General features: G+C 37.9%; 1 pseudogene; it reads left to right on the forward strand.

Moving 5' to 3' along the window:
* The first annotated feature begins 17,239 nt into the window (after positions 1–17,239).
* On the forward strand, positions 17,240–18,199 carry LOC109680870 (olfactory receptor 1f45-like; annotated as a pseudogene).
* Positions 18,200–20,965: the final 2,766 nt, after the last annotated feature.

Consider the following 20,965-nt stretch of genomic DNA (forward strand, 5'->3'; position numbering starts at 1 on the left):
AGGAGAATTGGTAAGAAAAGATGATAATCATCCATACAACTTAGTACTACTCAGTAATAAAAACAGGAGCAGTATAGACAAATTTCAAAAACACTGTGTGGAGCAAAAGAAGCCAAGCCTAAGTGTACATGTATGAACATAGTGTATGGCTTTGTTCACATGATGTTCATAAATAGGTAAATTACTATATGATGATATAAATAAGACCAATGATTTCCTCAGGATGGGTGACGACTAGAAAGGACATGAACAATTTTCCAGTATAATGGAAATGGTCTGAATCTCAACTAGTATGACAACAATATGGGTGAATACATTAAACATTTTCATTAGTATAAATTAATTGTACAAAGAGGTTTCATTGTGATATTTACATATGTGCATATAATGTACCTTGAGCAAATTTGCCCCATATATATTACTCTTTTTAATCTCTCACTCCTCCTCCACCTTTTTAACAGTTCTAAGTGGGTTTTGCTTTAGTATTTTCTTATATATATAATGTACTATTATCATATTCAGCCTCCATTACCCTCCCCTTTCCCTCTCCCCCAACACACTGATTCTCATCCCCTAAAGAGTCCCCCTTTGACAATCATGGCCTATTATTATTGTGTTTTAGGTCTAGATTATGAATACAAGGGAAATCATAGGATATTTGTTTTTCTGAGCTCACTTAATAGAATGATCCAAATAGCATCCATATTTCTGCAGGCATCAAAATTTCATTTCCTCTGATGAATAATGCTCATATATATCACATTTTCTTTATGCAGTTGTCATTTGTGGGGCACCTAGGCTGGTTCCATAGTTTGGCTATTGTGAATAGTACTGTTATAAACATGGGAGTATGGGTATCTCTATTATATGTTGACTTACATTCCTTCAGATAGATGCCCAAGAGTCGTAAAGCAAGATCATATAGTCATTCTATTGTTAGTTTCTCTGAGAACTTCCATACTGAGTTTCAGATGACTGGACTAATTTACTTTCCCACCAACAGTAGAGGCTTTCTTTTTCTCCCAGAGCCCCACCCTCATGTTTGTTTTCTTAAAGATGGCTACCCTGACTGGGAAAGATGAAATTTCAGTGTCATTTTAATTTGTCTTTCATTCATGGATAAAGGTGATGAAGGTCTCTTCAAGTATTTATTGGCCATTTGTACTTTTTTGAGAACTGTTTGTTCAATTCATCTGCCCATTTATTTGTTCTTTCAGAGTTTAATTTTGAGGCTCTTTATATTCTGGATAATAATCCTTTGTCAGATTTATAGCTTGCAAAGATTTTTCTCAAACTTAGTAGGTTAACTCTTCATTCTCGTAATTGTTTCCTTTGCTGTGCAGAAGCTTTCTAGTTTGATGTGTGTGGGGGGGTGTCTTTATGTAGACATTTGACTTTTAGGTATAGGTTCTACATATGAGGGAAAACATGTGATCTTTGTGCTTCTGAGTCTGGCTTACTTTGTTTAACATGATGATCTCCAGTTTTACCCATATACCTGCAAGCTACATAATATCATTTTTTATGGCTGAATAATACACCATTGTTTATACATACATATTTATTTGAATTTTATTTTTTGTCATATTATTATGGTACAGGGGGTACATTTTGACGTTTACAAAAGTGCTTACAATACATTTTTGTGAATTTTAACCCTTCACCATTCTATTTTATTCCACCTCTCCCGTTTCTTAGGATGGATTCAACAGGTCTCATTTTTTTCCATTTTCATACATGAGTATGTAATATTTCCACCATATTCACCTCCTACAGCCTTGCCTTATGTCCTCCCTTCTCCCAGTGGTACCAGATAGGACATGCCTTTACCTTCTTGGACTTTGTTCTTGAAAAAAGACATTTTTGTTTATTTAAGATAGCTATATAAGAAGTTTCATTATGACATTTCTTTGTAAATATGTATTATATCCTGAATTGATCAATTGTTGTTTAGGTGTCTGTTCAATGTTCAGTAGGATTTTTGACTTGGGTAATTATACCTGTGTATGTGCATTATGCTTAAGTCAATGTAACCCTCCTCTATGACACTTGTTCCCCTATCCTGTGTTCTTTAACAGTTTTCAGTATGTTTCATTGTGTTGCATTCCTACACAGATGTGATGTATTCATTTATTATTTGTTATCTTTCTTTCTTTTCCTCCTCCCTTGGTCTCCTCTACCAATTCCACTTTTGGGTAAATGTTTTTAATATATTTATATGTGTATGTAATATTGCTTATATTTGTGTTGAACAAATATAAGCAAATGGATTGGATCTGTTTCCAAAGCTTGGCTATTGTGAATAGTGCTACAATAAACATGGATGTGCAAGTGACTCTATTATATCCTGGCTTACATTCATTTGAGTGTATGCCCAGGAGTGCAGTTGCTGAATCTTATGGTAGTTCTATTTTTATTTTGAGGAACCTCCATACTCCTTTCCACAGCTGTTGCACCCATTTGCATTCCCACCAGCAGTAGTTAAATGTTCCTCCCCTCACCCTCACCTGCATTTGTTGTTTGTGTTATTGATAATAGCCATTCTGATTGGAGTGAGGTGAAATCTCAATATAGTTTTGATTTGAATTTCCTTTATGGTCAGGAATGTTGAACATTTTTTCATGTGTTTACTGGTCATTTGTACTTCTTTTGAGAATTTTCTGTTCAGTTAATTTGCCCACTTATTCATGGGGTTGTTGATTCTTTGTGGGATTAGTTTTTTTGAGCTCCCCATGTATTCTGATTATTAATCCCTTGTCAGATACATAGTTGGCTAATAGTTTCTCCCATTCTGTAGGATGTCTCTTCAGTCTAGTGATTGTTTCCTTTGCTTTGAAAAAACTTTTTAGTTTAATGCAGTCCTATTTATAAGTCCTTTTTCTTAATTTCTGAGCTATTAAGAGTTGTATTCAGGAAGTTACATGTTCCAGTGCTTTCCTTATTCTTTCCTGTGGTAGTCTCAGTTTCCAATCTTACATTAATATCTTTGATCCACTTTGAATTGATACTTGTACAAGGTGAGAGACTGGGATCTACTCTAAATCTTCTACAGGTGGATATCCAGTTTTCCAAGCAGAATTTGTTGAAAAGACTATCTTTTCTCTAATGCATGTTTTAGGATCCTTTGTCAAAAAGCAAATGGCCTTAGCTGCAGGAGTTTATGTCTGCATCTTCTATTCTTTTCCATTGCTCTTCACGTCTGTTTCTGTGCCATTATCATGCAGTTTTTACTACTATAATGCTGTAGTACAGTTTGTTGTCAGGTATTGCTTTGTCTCTTCAAGGTCATTTATGCTTTCATATGAACGTTAGGATTGATTTTTCTATCTCTATGAAGAATGTCATTGGAACTTTGATGAAGATTGCATTGAATGTGTAGATTTATTTCAGTAGTGCAGTCATCTTCACCATGTTGATTCTGCCAATGCATGAGCATTGGCTGTTCTTCCATCTTCTGATGTCTTCTTTGATTGGTAGTTTTTGTTTAAATTTATTCCTAAGCAGTTTTGAGGTTACTGTGAGTGACATTATTTTCCTGATTTTTCTCTCAGACAGTTCATCATTGCTGTATAGAAATACTACAGATTTTTATATATTGATTTTCTATAATGCTACTTTGCTGAATGTGTTTATGAGATCTAGGAGTTTTTGGTGGAGTTTTTTTTTTTATGGTAGATACATTGATTTTTAAAATACTGAAACAATCTTGCATCCCTGAATAAAGGACATTTATTCATGGTGACAATATATATGAATTGCCTGTATATTGTCTTTATATATATATATATATATATATATATATATATATATATATATAGCCAAACTTTATTTTTCTTTCTTTTCTTCTTTCTTTTTATTGTCTTTCTCTAGCTTTGTTAACAGGCTACTACTATAAGTTTGCAAAATGAAACTGGGATTCCTTATTTTTGTTGTTGTTCTGGGTGGCTTTTACAAAAGTTCTTACAGTGTATCAAATATATCACACTTGAATTCGCCCCCTCCAAAGTTCTATTTTATCACTCCTGTCCCCATTCTTGGGATAGTTTCAACTTGTATCATTTTTACATTTACATACATGTGTACACAGTATTTAAAGATTTCTTCAGATATTTTATGATGAAGGAATGTCAAAATTTGTTAAAGCATTTTTATGCATCTATTGAAATTATCATGTGATTTTTGTCCTTTATTTTGTTTATTTGTTCTATTGTATTTTTTGCTCTATGTATATTGAAACATCCTTGCATGCTGGAATGAAACCAACTTGATTATGGCATATGATCTTTTTAATACATTGATGAATTCAGGTTGCAAGTAGTTTGTTGAGAATTTTTGCATCTATGTTCATGAAGGAAATTTGTCTTTAATGTTTTGTGTGTGTATGCCCTTATCTGATTCTGGTTTCATAGAATGGGTTTGGTAGGCTTCTTCCTTTTTCATTTTATGGAATAGTTTGAGTATCATTGGTGTTGTTATTCTTTCAAGGTCTGATTGAACTTGGCAGTGAATCAATATACTTTTGTTAGAATACTACTATTGCTGCAATGTCATCACTTATTATAAATCTGTTTAGGTGATTCATATAATCCCAGCAACTCAGGAGGGAGAAATGCTGTACAAGGTCAGCCCAGGCAAATGTCAGTGAGAGTCTATCTAAAAACATATTAAAGCAGAAAAGGAGGTGGGGGGTGTATGCCTCAAGTGGTAGAGCACCTGCTTAGCAAGCATGAGGCCCTGAGCTCAAAACTCCAATACCACAAAAAATAAGGAAGTCCCTCACAACTTTTGACAAATTGGTATTTTATAATGGATCACCTACTAAGAAGTCTTGATTTATATATTATAATGTTCTCTATGTATAATATCAGTGTGTGTTGGTCACAGGTAACTCATAAAACTTTTACTTAAATTGTGTTTTATAACGCAGATAAACATAATTTAAAAGGTTGACTGAACTCATTTAGCACCTTCTGCATTAAAATATACTGACTTTATTAAGAAAAGAGTGCATTGTTCATCCAGAATTTTTGATCCATTTGCAAAAGAATTCTTACACCCCAGAAACACAGTGCATATTATATTACTTATTTTTTTATTTCAACAAAATATTTTAGGTTTATACCTAAAAATATTAAATATGTTTTTAATGTAACAATGTATTACAGCATCAAACCCAACACTCAAAATTCCACTTTTATTAAAGTATATTATAACCATAGGAAATTATTTGATACAAATTCTTGCCCTGAAACCAAGCAATCACATTTCCAATTGCATATAAACTCCTCAGAACATGAATGGTCATTCAAATAACTCACAATGAAAACTCACAACCAAATAACTCCTGGAGGAAGTTGACTCTAAACATTCTTCTCAAGTGGGGATCAAAAATACAAAAAAATTAATGATCCAATAAAGAATTGGGACACTGAACTAAACAGAACTTTCTCTTTTTAAAAAAATTACTCATTTTTTAATTTTTTATTTTATCATTTTTGCATTACTCATATGTGTATACATTGTTTAGGCCACCTCCCTCCTCACCACCCTCTGCATCCAGGCAGAACTTGTTCCACCCTCTTGTTCTCCAATTTTGTTGAAGAGAAAACATAAGAGATAATAATAAAGACATCATAGCATTTTGCTAGACTGAGATAAAGATAGCTGTACAAAGAGATTCCAAACATTGCTTCCATTGTGTATGTGTATTGCAAACCACATTGGTTCAGACCTCTCCACTACATCCTGGTCCCCTTCCCACAGTGGACTCTGCCAGTTTAAGTTTACTATATGTGTTCTTCTACAGTGAGCATATCAACCACATTCAAGTTTTTGGTTTCATTCCCTTTCCATATTTCTCCCATGCACATTCTCCCCTTAGTATGTGACCCATGTCCAATAATATTGCTGTATTTGTTTCAGATCTATATTCTGCATACGAGAACATATGATTTTTTGCCTTCTGAGCTTGGCTAACTTTGGTTAAGTTGATGTTGTCCAGTTCCATTCATTTACTTGAAAATGAAAAAATGTCATCTTTGTGTCTGAATAAAAGTCCATTGTGTATAAATATCACATTTTCTTAATCCATTCATTGGTACTGGGGTATCTTGGCTGTTTCCATAGTTTGGTTATTGTGAATAGTGCTGCAATAAACATGAGTGTGCAGGTGCTTTTGTAATAACCTGGGTCACATTCCCTCAGGTATATCCCTAGGAGTGTTATTGCTGGATAATATGGCAGACCTATGTTTAGTTTTTTAAGAAGCCTCCACATTATTTTCCAGTGTTTGTACTAGCTTACATTCTCACCAGCAATGTATGAGGGTTACTTTTCCCCCACATCCTTGCTAACATTTGTTGGTGGTGGTGCTCTTGATAGCTATTCTAAAAGGAGTGAGGTGGAATCTTAATGTGGTTTTGATTTGCATTTCCTTTATGGAAAGGGATGGTGAGCCCTGTGTTTATTGGCCATTTGGACTTCTTCCTTTGAAAAAGGTGTCTGTAGTTCAGTTGCCCAATTATTTATTGGTACATTGATTTTTGGGAACTTCACCTTTTGGACGCACTGCATATTTTGGTTAACAGTCCTTTGTCTGAAGTGTAGCTAGCAAAGATTTTCTCCTCCTCTGTGGGTGGTCTCTTCAATTTAGAGACCACTTCTTTTATTGTGCAGAAGCTTTTTAATTTCATGTAGTCCCATTTGTCCATCATTTCTCTAAGTTGTCAGGCTGCTGGAGTTCTTCTGAGCAAGTCATTGCCTGTACCTATGGCTTCCAGAGTATTCCCTGCTTTTTCCTATACTAATTGCATGGTTTCTGTCTGATATTAAGGTATTTCATCCACTTTGAGTTGGTACTAGTTCAGGGTAACAGGTATGGATCTAGTTTCAATTTTCTTCAAGCAGATAACTATTTTTCCCAGCAGCATTTGTTGAAGAGGCTTTCTTTTCTCCATCACATGTTTTTGTCACTTTTGTCAAAAATAAGGTGGGTGTAGATGTGTATATTCATGCCTGTGTCCTCTGTTCTGTTCCACTGTTTTTGTGCAGTATCAGGATGTTTTTATTGCTATTGCTATAGTTCTGTAGTATAATTTGAAGTCAGGTATTGTGATATCTCCAGCATTGTTCTTTTTGCTCAGTATTGCCTTGTCTATTCACAGATTTTTGTGTTTCCAAATGAACTTTAGGGTAGATTTTTTAATCTCTGTGATGAATGCCATTGGGATTTTGATGGGAATTGCATTGAAGATGTAGACTGATTTTGGTACTATAGCCATTTTTATTATATTGATCCTGCCAATCCATAAGCATGGGAGATCTTTCCACCTTCTTTAGTCTTCCTAGATCTCTTTCTTCAGTGGTTTGTAGTTCCCCTTGTGGAGGTCTTTTACATCCTTTGTTAAATTTACACCTAGGTATTTGATTTTTTTAGGCAATTGTAAATGAAATTGTTTTCCTATATTCTTTCTCAATTTGTTCATTGTTCTTGTATAGAAAGACTACTTAGTTTTGTAAGTTAATTTTGTATCCTGCTACACTGCTGAAGCTGTTAATGGTGTTCAGGAGTTTTGGGGTGGATTTTTTGGGGACTTTGAGGTATAAGATCATGTCATCTGCAAACAGGGATACTTTGACTATTTCATTACATATTTGTATTTTCTTCTTGCCTTATTGCTCTGGCTACAAATTCCAGAACAATGTTGAATTAGAGTGGGGAGAGTGGGCATCTTTGTCTCATTCCTGACTTTAGTGGAAATGGTTTCAGATTTTCCCCATTAAGTATGATGTTGGCTATAGGTTTATCCTATATAGCCTTGATAATGAAGAGAATTTTTTCAAAGGAGAAGTCCAAATGGCTAAAAAACACTTGAAAAAATGCTCAGCATCCCTGGCCACAAAGGAAATTCAGATAAAAACCCCACTAAGATTCTACCTCACTCTTGTTAGAATTACTACCCTTGAGTACACCAGCAGCAACAAATGTTGGCAAGGATGCAGGGAAAAAGGAACCCTCATATACTGCTGGTGGGAATGTAAGTTTGTGCAGCCACTATAGAAAGCGTTATAGAGGCTTCTTAAAAAACTAAAAATAGATCTGCCATATTATCCAGCCATACCACTCTTAAGGAGTGTATAACTAAAGGAATGTGACTCAGGTTACTACAAAGGTATCTGTACAGCCAAGCTACCCCACTACAGATGAATGGATTAAGAAAATGTGGTATTTATACACAATGGAATTTTATTCAGGCACAAAGAAGAATGAAATTTTGTCATTCACAAGTAAATGGATGGAACTGGAAAACATCATCTTAAACCAACTTAGTTAGGCTCAGAAGTCCCTCATAGGCAGATTATAAACCTAAAACAAATGCATTAATATTATTGGACATGGGTCACACACTAAGGAGAGACCATGTATGGGAGGGATTGGGACAGGGGAAAAAACAAAAAACAGGAATGTGGTTGATGTGCTCACTGGATAGAAATGAATACAGTAATCTTAAACTGGCAGAGGCCACTGTGGGAAGGGGATGAGGAAGTAGTGAGGAAGTCTGTTAAACACCAACCAATGGGGGTTGCAGCACACATATGCATGAAAAAACCCAAGGAATCTTCCTGTATAGGTGTCCTCACCTCAAACTAACAAAACACCATGTTTTGCTTCAAGAAAATTGGAGAACAAGAGGGCAGAACAGGTTCTGCCTGGGCAGGGGAGTGGTGGACTGGGAAAGGTGGCCCAAATAATGTATACACATTTTAAATGTGCATATGTAAAATTTAAAAATGACAAAATAAAATTTAAAAATGCAAACATTAAATATCCTCTTTGAAGTGAATTAATTTTTTAGGAAGGAGGTTCAAGACAGACTTTGATCCTGATTCAGAGAAGGCAATACTGTCTTGGAAACAGGCAGGTAAAGCCATGTGAGGACAGATAGACCTCAGGTCATTGGAGAGAAATGCACCTTATGATCAAAGGAAATTAAAACAAGATTCTATTTTCCAAAGAGACTCAAATACATAAAATAATACTTAATATTAAAATATATTGTTATGATAAAACATATCATAGTGATTAGTAGGTACATTCAGCCATTATTGATGATAATTAGTAGAACATTTTCTCAATGAATTTTTTCTCCACAGTTTACAGGAGTTAAAGAAATGATCACCTCTTTGGCTCTGGATTTTCACTCTGGAGTCTTAGAAAAAGTTCAAAGAAAGGAAAAGGTCTATATTGTCATATCATTTTAAATAATGTATTAACATAATAATAGTTTTAAAATGTGTGTAATGTCTACTTCATGAAACATTGAAATCATTAACATGGATACTACTTGGTGAACTTTTTAATAAAATTTAAGGTCTGTGGTTAAAATTGAAAAGAAAAATTCTTAGCATTATACTGATATTGGAAGGGAATAGTGCAAATACAAATACTTGCTTTGCTAGGATATACAATCCTTGCCAATATTTTAATATATTCCCCATGTTATTTTTATTCTGAAAAGTATACTTTAAAAAACTGTGTGTGTGTGTGTGTGTGTGGATAAGTAATAACAGATTAGAAGAATTGAGTTATTCAGTTCATCTGTGATGAAAAAAAGTTATGGAAGCCAGCTGTCAACATCGATTATCTCATGCAGGTGGGGGTGGGGTGGGGAATTAGGGCAGGGTTTTTTTTCATCTTTATGAATCTCTGTATTTTTTAATTATTATAAAAACCATGTATTTCCCCTAGGATAGGAAATAAAACATCAAATGAAATAAAAAGAAAATGGGGGAAAGGAAGAATATTATTTATTTAAAAAAATTAATTTAAAAACAAAAGCAGCATTTGATCACATGAACTATACACAAATGGCTAATATGGTAAGATTTGTGTTATGTTTATTGCAAAACAGTAAAATTTTTTTAGAAAAAAAGGAAAGAAAAAGAAAGCATGATTCAGGAGATTATAGCCTGAAAGTGTCGGAGAATCCCTTTCTTTGAGCTAATGCCATTATTCTATGGCAACTATGTTTCCATTGCTCAGTAATATTTAGCATTGCTAAATTTCAGAAACACCCAAAGATAGAACCCCACGTTACCCCATGTTGTGACAACAATGATACTTTAGTCTGTATTTCCAAACCTATTTGAAATAGCTACTGCAACATAATGATAGTACATCTTTACGACTGATCAACAGTAATTTCATGTTTATCCAGACAATAGAACAAAATGACTTCTTAATATGATACAAGTCAGGAAAATGAAAGATAGAACAAACTCTAAAACACTCAGCACACAATAGGAATATTAGAGGGATATTAGAAGTATCAGCCATGCTGTGCGTTGAACACTGTTCCAAGGGTTTTATTATGCTCCTTGATTCAACTGTTCTTCATAGCATCTTTATGTAACAGGTTTTACTATCTCCCATTTTGCAAGTGAGACACTGAGGTATAAAACTATGATAAATTCTTCAAGGTCTCATAGCAGTTAAGGACAGAGAATTGCCAGAACCTCACAGAAGTGGTGATCTTCCCCCTGCTAGAAACTTGTAGGAGTAGCTTCTTTCCCTTGCATTTCCCAGTGCTCCCTCTGCATAGACTGTGGCTCAGAGATACTTCCCATGTTCCCAAATCTTTCCATTCTTCTGCTTGGTTCAAACCCTCATTTCTTCCCAGAAGTGCTCCCTGAATACCCAAGTATCAGGCACAGCTTCTTTTCTAAGCCCCCAGTTCACTTACTGCCCACAATTGTAATTATCTGTGCCCAAGTCTTCTCTCCCCAAGCTGAATTAGGCTCACATCTTCAGGGTTTTATATTTTAAAGCATAAAGAGATTATCAAAGTCATCAGTTCACCTTCCTCAATTTACCAATGAGGAAATTGAGACCCAGGGGTGAGGAGTGACTTCCTCAAGGTCATGGCAGTTGGGACTTGAATATCTCACTCATTTCAAGACTTCTCTGGCACTCATGAGAGATAAATAGGACTGGCCACTCCATGGACATGGGATAAATGTCAAATGAATGAGTGGTCAACTTGGTAAAGTTCATTCATGGGAAGAGATTGTCAGCTCCACATGTATTAAAACACATGCCAGAAGGTGCAAGGGCAGGAGCAGAGAGGGGAGGAGAGGAAAAGAGAGGAGAAGAGGAGAGAGAGAGACACACAGACAGACAGAGAGAGAGACAGAGAGAGAGAGAGACAGAGAAACAGAGAGAACCTTAGGAGTCAATGGTTCAGCTAGGAAATCAAGAGGATTTTTCAAATCCCATGGGGATCTTTGCTGAAGACAGTGAGGATAGTTCAAAATCTTTAGAGCAAGGACAAAAATTATCTTGTTTTGGTATCACTGGTCAGTACTGAGACCCTGGCATCTGTAGTCTGACCACAGAGTGGGAGGGGAGAAAACTTCAAGTCCATCAGGAGTACCTCCACCCAGTGTGTGAGGCTTCACTTCCCTGATCCCCATTGTGATATCTTAGTGACTCTGCTAGCAACCCTGGTTCCTCCTTCCCTCCTTTCCCCTCAACTTGTAAGTGAGGTGGGACCTCTGTGTCCTGAGGTGGACCTGGGACTCAGAAAAGGGCTATCAGATCCACACTTTTCTCCTCACAGTGGGATCTGGAGGAGGAGCTCCTCCCTGAGCCAGGTTGCACAGTGTAGACACAGCCTTAAGGGTGATGACCATAGCTGTTGGTGGGGGAAGCCAGGAGGAAGATACCCAGATACTCTGGCTGTTGTCTTTAACCAGGCTTGTGCATCTCAGGCCATCATCACAAGAAAGCAGAGGAGTGACAGCATCAGCTTCTGAGCACAGTAAGCTGAGGGACATCTATCCCAATTCTGGGTTTCCAGACATCTTTGTTCCCCCTCTGCAACTCTGCCTTTCTATAGTAGGGAAGGAAGGGGGAGCCATGCTGGTTGAGGGCAGAGTGGTTCTTATGGGACAGTGGGGTGCAGAGGCCACTACAGCTCCCCATAGATTTTTGTGGATAATTAATTTTTGGGTGATCTCCTCTGCTCCAGCCTGCATGTCACTCCTCCCACATTTAAGTGTGGAACAAATCTTCCTCTCCAAGGCCCACCTGCCATAGCGTTATTTCTGCCACAAGCAGATTGGCTTCTGGGTATGTGCAGTGGAAGGCAGAGCCCCTTCAAACTCACAGGTGATTTGTTAGAGGACAGGCTGGGAAGGAGGAAATCAGTGGCAGAAAGTCAAGGAGGGTGAATCAAGGGAAAGGAAGATAAATAATCCCCTGCTGATGCAAGGCAGACATCATGGAAGTAGTCTGAACCATAGAGTGGATTCAGAGCCTGTAACTGGAATCTTGGCTCACTCCCAAACTGCTGTATAACCTCAGGCACAGTGTTCTCCAGGCATTGCTTCCCTAGTTAGTGATGTGGTATTTGGTAAGGTGATACCTAATATGCATTACCTGTTGCCAGTTAGCAAGATAGGAAGGTGATCGCTATGATTCTTTTTAATCTCTCAATGTTCTCCTGGCCTGGTTTTCAATTACCTGCCTGGGACAGAGTAGATGCAACAGGTAAGATTGTTGAATAAATTGTGAAAGAGAAATGAGTGAGTCAGTTGACAGACGAATGCAGAGGAAGAGATGAAGTCTTTGGAATACAAAGGATTCATCTTGGGTTAAAGCTGTCTTGAAGAAAAATGTATTTGGTACACCAAATACATTCCTGGGGCTGACCAGGAAGAGGCTGGATTCAAGGAATTGGATAGAAGCACTCAGGACTCAGTGTGTTGGGACCAATAATGGTTTCCCTGTTTATCACTGCCCAGTCCTGATCTCTTAAGGCAGACATACCTGTGGCAAGAAAGAGTGAGAGGGAAAAGGGAGTTGATAAGTGTGTGTCTATGTGCAACCTTGTTCTGGGAGAATCCATTGAGATCCCTATATTTCTGCATTTGTTTGGTGTATGCATGGGGGGGGCATCTGTGTTTAAGTCATCATGTGTATGACCATGATTTCTCTAGTGTATGGATTGTGTATGTTTCTATGTGTTAGCTTGTGAGTCCATGACAGTTAGCCATATGTGCCTGTGTGTGTGTGTCTGTCCTAGTAAATGTGAATGTATCTCTGGTAAGGCTGTGAGTCTAGATGCATTAGGACATGCCTGTGTCTTTTTGCAGGTGTAGATTCTTGCTTACTTCTTGGTGTGTCTGAGTGTTTGCTACATTTATGAGACCTTGCATAGAATAGCAGGCTACCTGGAAGACATGGTTACTGGTCCTAGGTTTTACACATCTCTGTTTCATTTCGTCACTTTAAATAAATCCTTCTGAATCATTTGAAAGCAGCACCTGAAATACTTAGGGCCCCAGGAAGAGCTCTGCATCACCATCAACATTCAACATCCAGCAGCCCAGTACTCGGCCGGTTGATTCAGGAGATGCTAACAAAACTCCAGCAAACATATTTCCCCATCATTTATAGTAGTTAGGAGCTATGAGTGAGTGAGTGAGTGTGAGTGTGATATTTATTAATATCTACCATTTTCTATGTGTTTGTCCCACTTTTTTTAAGATGGAGTCTCACCATGTTGGCCAGACTGGTCTCAATTTCTGGGCTTAAATGACCTGCTGGCATCAGCCTCCTGAGAAACTGAGACTATAGACATGCACCACTATATCTGCCTTTTACTTGGAGGTAGGGAGTGAGAGAGAGAGAGAGAGAGAAAAGAGAGAGAGCCCTAAAGAAGTTTAGTAGCTTTTCTATTTTCCTTTGAAATTTTAATTGTCTGTAGTATTTCTGTGGGAGCCTTTTTTGATTTCCAGGAGAGTTAGGAAAAAGTCCTATGCAAGGCCAAAGGTCAGATGGGTAAAGGCAACTAAATACTTAGTTATATACTTAGAATGTTTCTCATCTAGTGGGGAATAAGAGTATCACAGCAGGAAAAATATCAGTAAATGAGATCTGGGTTTAAATGAGAGTTGCAAGGAATTATAAGACTGAGAGGAGAAAGGCTGTTAGATGGCTGTAGAAGTCTAGAACGCGCATGAAGCATATTGGCAGATGTGGACTCAGGGCTGGATATTTGGATAAGCCAAGAAAAGTATTCCAGACAGGAACATCATGCAAAGAAGTCTTGTGAGAAATTTGTAAGAGGCAGTGAAAAAGCGAACCAGGGTGGGAACGGGGAAAGAGGAAGCCTAGGGCAGCATTTGGAGGTAAGACTGGAGAATGTTCCTGGGAGCCATGTTTGAAAACCTTGGACACTAGGCTGCACTGAATCAATGGGAAATGTGGAGCTGACCAGACAATAAAGTTAAGTGGGAAGAACATAGCTCAGGAATTCCCAGGGCCCTTACAGCTCTGGCTTTGTCTCTCTCTAAGGTTGATCTCTCTGCCCATAGGGAGCACACTGGAGTCTCTGGACTGAGATGGATAGCAATGTATCTGCCCTCAAGGCTTGGGATCTCTGGCCAGGAGGGAGACCAGCCTACAGTCTCTGCAGGAAGTGTTAAAGTCTGGCACACTACCCTGCAATTGAGAGAACCACATTTTAGATCCAGTCCTTCCCAAAAATATCTTCTTATGCCTTCACATTCTCTTTTCCCTACCTACAATGTCTTCCACTCCCAAGTGTCTGTGTATCTGGTAATCTACTCATTCATTCAAATCAATATAGAATCCTATTTTTTGGAATCTTCCTCACATCAGCCAGGCAAAGGATATGAAACCTATTTCTTTGCACAGCTGAGAGTGGTCTTACTACATTGCATGTAGGTGGAGGTCAAGGGCAATGGCTGATTTACCACTGTAGTCCCAATGATCAACACAATCTCTGACCTGGAGCAAACACTCAATAAATGACCATGAATTTCATTATTGAACTATTCTACTGCACTAGGGAACTCCTCACTGCCCAAACCCAGCTAGAATACTGTGTCCAAATCCTGTTAAAAGATGTTGATAAAGCAAAGAGAGACCAGAATGAAAAAGGTCCTGTGAATTAGGACATATAAGAAAGGATCTATGCCACAAGGAATGTTTGGTTTGAAGCGGACTTAATAGACCTAGCAAAGATTCCCTTGACCACTATGTAAAAAGCTGCAGAGAAATCACTCTTTGCATGGTTGTCATTAAAGTCCCGAATTGCAGCCATTTGTAGAAGTTATAAGAGAGCAGGTTTCAGCTGGAATGGAGGGAAACAATTAAATAGCTAAGAGAACTAAAGCTCTGGATTCGTTTATCTCAAAAAGCCATAAAGCAGCAAAAAGAAGCAATCAGATGTTGAAGGAAAGGGAACTAATGTTTATTAGCATCTGTTCTCTATAATATCCTTGTGCATACATGACTGCATTTAATCTTCACATCAACTAGGTAAATGAGGAATCAACATCTCCATATTATAGATAAGGAGAATGGTGATTAAATGAAGGTGGGTCCATGTGTCTACATAGCCAATCAGAATTAAAACCCAGGTGCTATGACTTCAAAGCCATGCTGTTTCTTTTGTATCACACACCCACCTAAAGAAAGTTTGGGAAGTGAAAGTCAAGGGTTCTGCAAAGGAGGATCTTGCATCACCTTGCAAGATTGGAGGTCTGTCAAGATCCTGGTTTCATTTTTAGGAGTCCAGTATATGATTTCCCTGGGACAGCTCCCAAGTGACAATGATAGAGAATAAGAGAAACGAAGACATAGCATGTACTTGGAGCTCTTCCTGGAAGTTGATAGTTGCACTCACAAGACTTTGACCATAATTCTCTCTCCTTTACCCTCTCTTCACCTCTGTTTTCAGTCATTGCTCTTAAAAAATCTTCATTCAACAAATATTTATTGGATAAATTTTGTGTTCAGATCACTATAAAGGGCCATGCAATACAGCTCATTCTTGCAAGGAGCTTTTCTGCTATGGGTTATCCATTCATTCTCTGGAAACTCACCAAAAGCTTGATATTTGACCCTTCCTCTAGGGCAGGTTAGTTTAGTAGTAGAATATTTTGAAAGACTTTGGAGCAATGAGGGAAAAAGTGCAGTATATTGAGGAAGAGATTGAATAGGGGACAAAATGTATGTATCATATCTGAGATCATAGCAGTCTCTTGGTTAACAGAAATTTAGAAGTTTTCTGTCCACCTGATTTAGGCACTGAGGCTAAAGTAAGAGCAAGTCTTGTCTTAGTGTCATCAGTGGATGTTTCACCCTCTTCATTCCATGCCTTCTCTACCAACAATCCTACCTAAGCTCTTCTCACGTTCTGGAATGCTCTCTCCTCCTAAAGAACAGTATGTCTGCTTGATGAACTCCTAATTATTCTCCTAGATGCAATTCAGGTTCCACTTCTTTGAATTCTTCCCCAACTCCTCCAGGAAGAGTAATTTACTACTACTTGATTCTTAAAATTAGAAAAGCAGTAATTTACTATGCAAGATGCTCTAGGCCAAACTGTTTGAGGGCAAGAAACTAAGGGTCATTCATCTTGCTGTCTCCTACAGTAGCCAGTACAGGAAGCAGGAACACATACTCCATGGCTCAAATCCAGTCCACCACCTATTTCGTAAATGAGATTTTATTGAAACACAGCCATGGCCATTAATTTATGTTTTGTAGATGGTTGCTTTTGCAGTACAATGTCAGAAACCATATGTCTTACAAACCAAAAATGTTCATTATATAATTCTTTAGAGAAAAGGTTTGTCAGTTCCTGAAACAACACATAATATGGGATAAAAATGAATGGCAAATGAAGTAAGGTTTTGTGCAGAGATTAAGACCTGAGTCTTAACTAATAATTGACTAAGCAAGTAAAGTTGATGACAATTGATGATAGACTAATGATGGATACACATCCATCATTACATAGATTTGAACATTTTATGTGTGCCAAGCATGGTTTTAAACTATTTTAAAGTTATTGACTTTGTCCTCATAACCAGCTCCAGAGATAGTTAGTCACAGTAGTTTCCTTATTAAAGAGGAAGCAATTGAGAGACATCACACCACCCTGGTGGCTCAATCAGGACACAAAATTAGGTTGGATATATTCCATAGCTTGGGACTAACCCTGTATCCCAGAACATCCTTCTGACATTCATTTTCTTTACAAAATCAGGTTTATTGGATGACAGTTTGATTTTTGAATGCATTTTAGCAAGCAGAAACTTATATGATCAAAATTTTTGTACAAACAAGAACCCTACCTAGAAATCCCCAAAATTATACTTGCCTCATCTCTTCCCTCAGTGTTTCCATCTGTCCAGGCACTCCATGGCTCTGGCTAACCTCACATCCCATCCAGAGATCTTCCTCCTTGGTTTGATGGATGACACAGACAGCCACCCACTGCTGTTCCTATTCTTCCTTAGTGTCTACCTGCTCAATGCCCTAGGCAACCTGAGCATGGTCATGCTGGTGAGGTCCAATGGGGCTCTGTGCTCCCCCATGTATTAATTCTTGGGTCACCTGAGTCTGGTAGATGTCTGCTTTACCATGGTTACTGTCCCTTGACTGCTAGCCAGCCTGCTCCACCCTGGCCAGGCCATGTCCTTCCAGGCCTGCTTTGCACAGATGTACTTCTTTGTGGCCCTGGGCATCACTGAAAGCTATCTCCTTGCAGCCATGTCCTATGACCGTGCAGTGGCAGTCTGCAGGCCATTGCACTACAGTGGGGTCATGACGCCCTGGCTTTGTGCTTGGCTGGTCGTGGTGTCGTGGATCGTGACCAACCTGCACTCGTTGCTCCACACACTGCTCATCTCTGCACTCTCCTACCCCCGCTATGCTCCAGTGCCCCACTTTTTTCATGACATGATGATGATGCTGAGCTTGGTGAATTCAGACACATCCTCTGAGGAGAATGCAATCTTCTCTGAGGGCCTCACAGTGGTGCTGATCCCGCTGCTCCTTGTGTCCCTCTCTTATGCACACATCCTGGTGGCAGTGCTAGGAGTGAGATCAGCGGGTGCCCGACGCTGAGCCTTCTCTACCTGCGGGACTCACCTGGTGGTGGTATCACTTTTCTTTGGCTCTGTCCTCTCTGTCTATTTCCAGCCATCTTCTGTCTACTCAGCCCGCTATGACCATTGTGCTAGCATGGTCTATGCAGTGGTCACACCGACCTTGAACCCTTTCATCTACAGCCTTAGAAACAAAGTGGTAAAGGTTGCTCTAAAGAGGAGGGTTAGATGCAGAGCTGTACCCAAGCTGTGTATAATCAGATCTAGATGAACTGACATTTCAGAAACAATTATCAAAGTCTCTCTCTCTCTCTCTCTCATTTTCTCTCTCTCTCTCTCTATCCTTTAAGAGCTCTATTAATTTTGATATTTTCTTTCAATAGCATTTGATTGTTTGTGTTTGTTAAATACAAAAAATAGACCTGCATCATATATGACTATGCTTTTATTATAGGGTACAATGAAGTTAGACAGTACGTTAAATTTGTTTGTATATTACCAGAAGCTTGAAATAAGGACTACATTTTAAGTTTTGTAAAATAAAAAGGTGTAAAATGAAGGTAAGGAAAGAGTGTTATGTGTGGAGAGGAAAGGAAAAGTGTAAACAGTAGCAATAGGTGTGCATAAAGGGAAGCCTGAGCAGCAGTAGAGCTCAGAGGAATATTTTAAGGACGTTTTGTTGAATGTGCTGCAATGTCACCTACAGCCCTGCTGACTCCAACCTGGGAAACTTCAGTAAAGGTCTAGTTACCTTACAGTGGTTTAAAATGATTAATTCTATTCTTCACAGACTATATCCACCATTTTCATTGTAAAATTCAAAATGAGAGATACAGATTAAATTTTCCTTCACCCCCCCCTCAACCTCCATCACTATCTTACCTTCTGTCTCTCCCTACCCCTCCCATTATGAAACATAAGTAAATAAACGGTATCATTTTATATGTATCATTCTGCAATTTCCTTTTATTATGAAACAGAACACTTAGGAAATCTTGCTATATCACTACAGATAGAACACTTTCATTTTTAACCTCATGGTGTCGAACCTTTGAGTTGATCTTTCAGAGGTTACTCGTTTCTCTGTTGATGAATATGTTAATATATTAAGAAGTTTTTTCTTATTTTTCACTATTAGAAGGATGTAACAGATATTCTTGCCATAAAAATAACAAAAGACAACATTTAGTGAAGACTCGTTTGTGGCAATCCTGGGCTTTACTGCTCCATGCACATGTTTCCATCAAATAGAAGATCCTTGAGGAAGACACTGTTATTCCCATTGTGCAAGAGGAGAGGCAGGTGGGGAGAAAATGAGTAACTGTCCCAGTGCCCTGAGCCTAATAAGGTAATCTTCGGTGACTTGTATTCTGTTCTCTTTTCCATCTTACGGAGCAGATTTTAGTAATATATAAATTCTTAGAACCTAATTTTGTCCATGCTTTTAAATCTTTATTATTATTTTTATTTGCTTCTTTTTCTTTTTGTTATAAGCATGTATTAATAGGGTTTGGTGTGATATTCCAGCACATACATACCATATGCACTGATGAAATTCAGCACCCCATAATGGACTGTCCTCCTTTCCCACCTTGAATTATTAAATTGCATCATTTGCTTTTCATTTGTCTCCTTTTTATTTGTTCAGTTCTTTAATTATGACTTTTTTCTATGTTGTCTTGTTTTAGATGCTAAACTTTAATTTGTTATAATAATTTTTCCAAAGAAGAAATATTTACTGCAATTGACATTAATTCCATTATTTCTTGGAATTTGACTCTTTCAATGCTTTTTACTGCATCTTTATTAAGTCCTCCCTCTTATTTTCTTCATGTTGATTTCATATTACTTTTTGTCTAGATTCTTGAGGCTTATGTAGCATGTTAACCCACTGTTTATGGAAAGTGACATCTCTTCTCTGAGAACAAATAATCCTGACTGTGCTTTCACATTGTATGGATCCTGCTGATTCTCTTCTACTCAGCCATATCTTCCAACTGGTTCTGATCTCTGACCTTATCTGCTACCCCAGGTTTCCCTCTCTCATATCAATACAGCTTCTGGTAACACATTGGCTCTCAACTCTCAGGTGCTGCCTGAGCAGAACCAGTGTGTCTAAGGACTTTTCAGAACCATATGGCCTAGGGTGGTTAAAAAGGTTCATGTGTGTGTTGTGTTTGTGTGTGTATGTAGGGTAGGGCAGAGATTACATCTGTGACACTTTTTCTGAGATCAGTGCTGCTATAATGTGCCTGACTCATGTAGTTGTGAATTTGCCATAGGCACCGAATCAACAGGGTTAAGGACTATGGAACGAAACCTCTGAAACATGAGCCAAAATAAATATCTCCTCCTTTAATTTCTTTCTCTCAAATCACAAAAAGTACCTAAAACAAAGTCATTACAACTGACTCCACAGAAGTGTAAAGACTGTTATGACACAATGTATAACCTAGGTGAAGTGTATAAATTACTAGACACACGGAATATGCCTAGTTTGAATCACAAAGTAAAAAATCTGAGCAGACCAATAATCAGAGGAGTTTGTGTCAATAACACAAGGTTTCTCATCAAAGAAATTTGCAGGGTCTGATGGCTCCACTGTTGAATCAGACACTTCAAGAACTAATGCCAGTTCTCCCTGAACTTTTCAAAATTGTTAAGAGGAACTAATACTTCCAAAATTTATTTTACAAGGCCAGAATTACCCCCAAATCAAAGATAAGCAGGGAAATTACAAGAAAAGAACACTACAGGCAAATATCCTCAGTGAACATAAATGCAAAATTCTTCAACAAAATACTAGAAATCTGAATTCCATTAACACATTAGAAGAATTATTCACCAAGAGAGGGATGACTCAAATTAATAAAATTAAAGATGAAACTGGGGCTACAATAATAGATACCAATGAAACTCAGAGGATCATTGAGGATGAGTTGAAAACTCATCATTTAAATATTTTAACACACTTTGGCACTGTCCTGTGTGGCCCTGTGTAGTGTTGAGCCTCCCATACCTAGGGGAAAGAGGATTT

This window comes from Castor canadensis, chromosome 11 (assembly GCF_047511655.1).
Source record: "Castor canadensis chromosome 11, mCasCan1.hap1v2, whole genome shotgun sequence".
Classification (NCBI taxonomy): domain Eukaryota; kingdom Metazoa; phylum Chordata; class Mammalia; order Rodentia; family Castoridae; genus Castor; species Castor canadensis.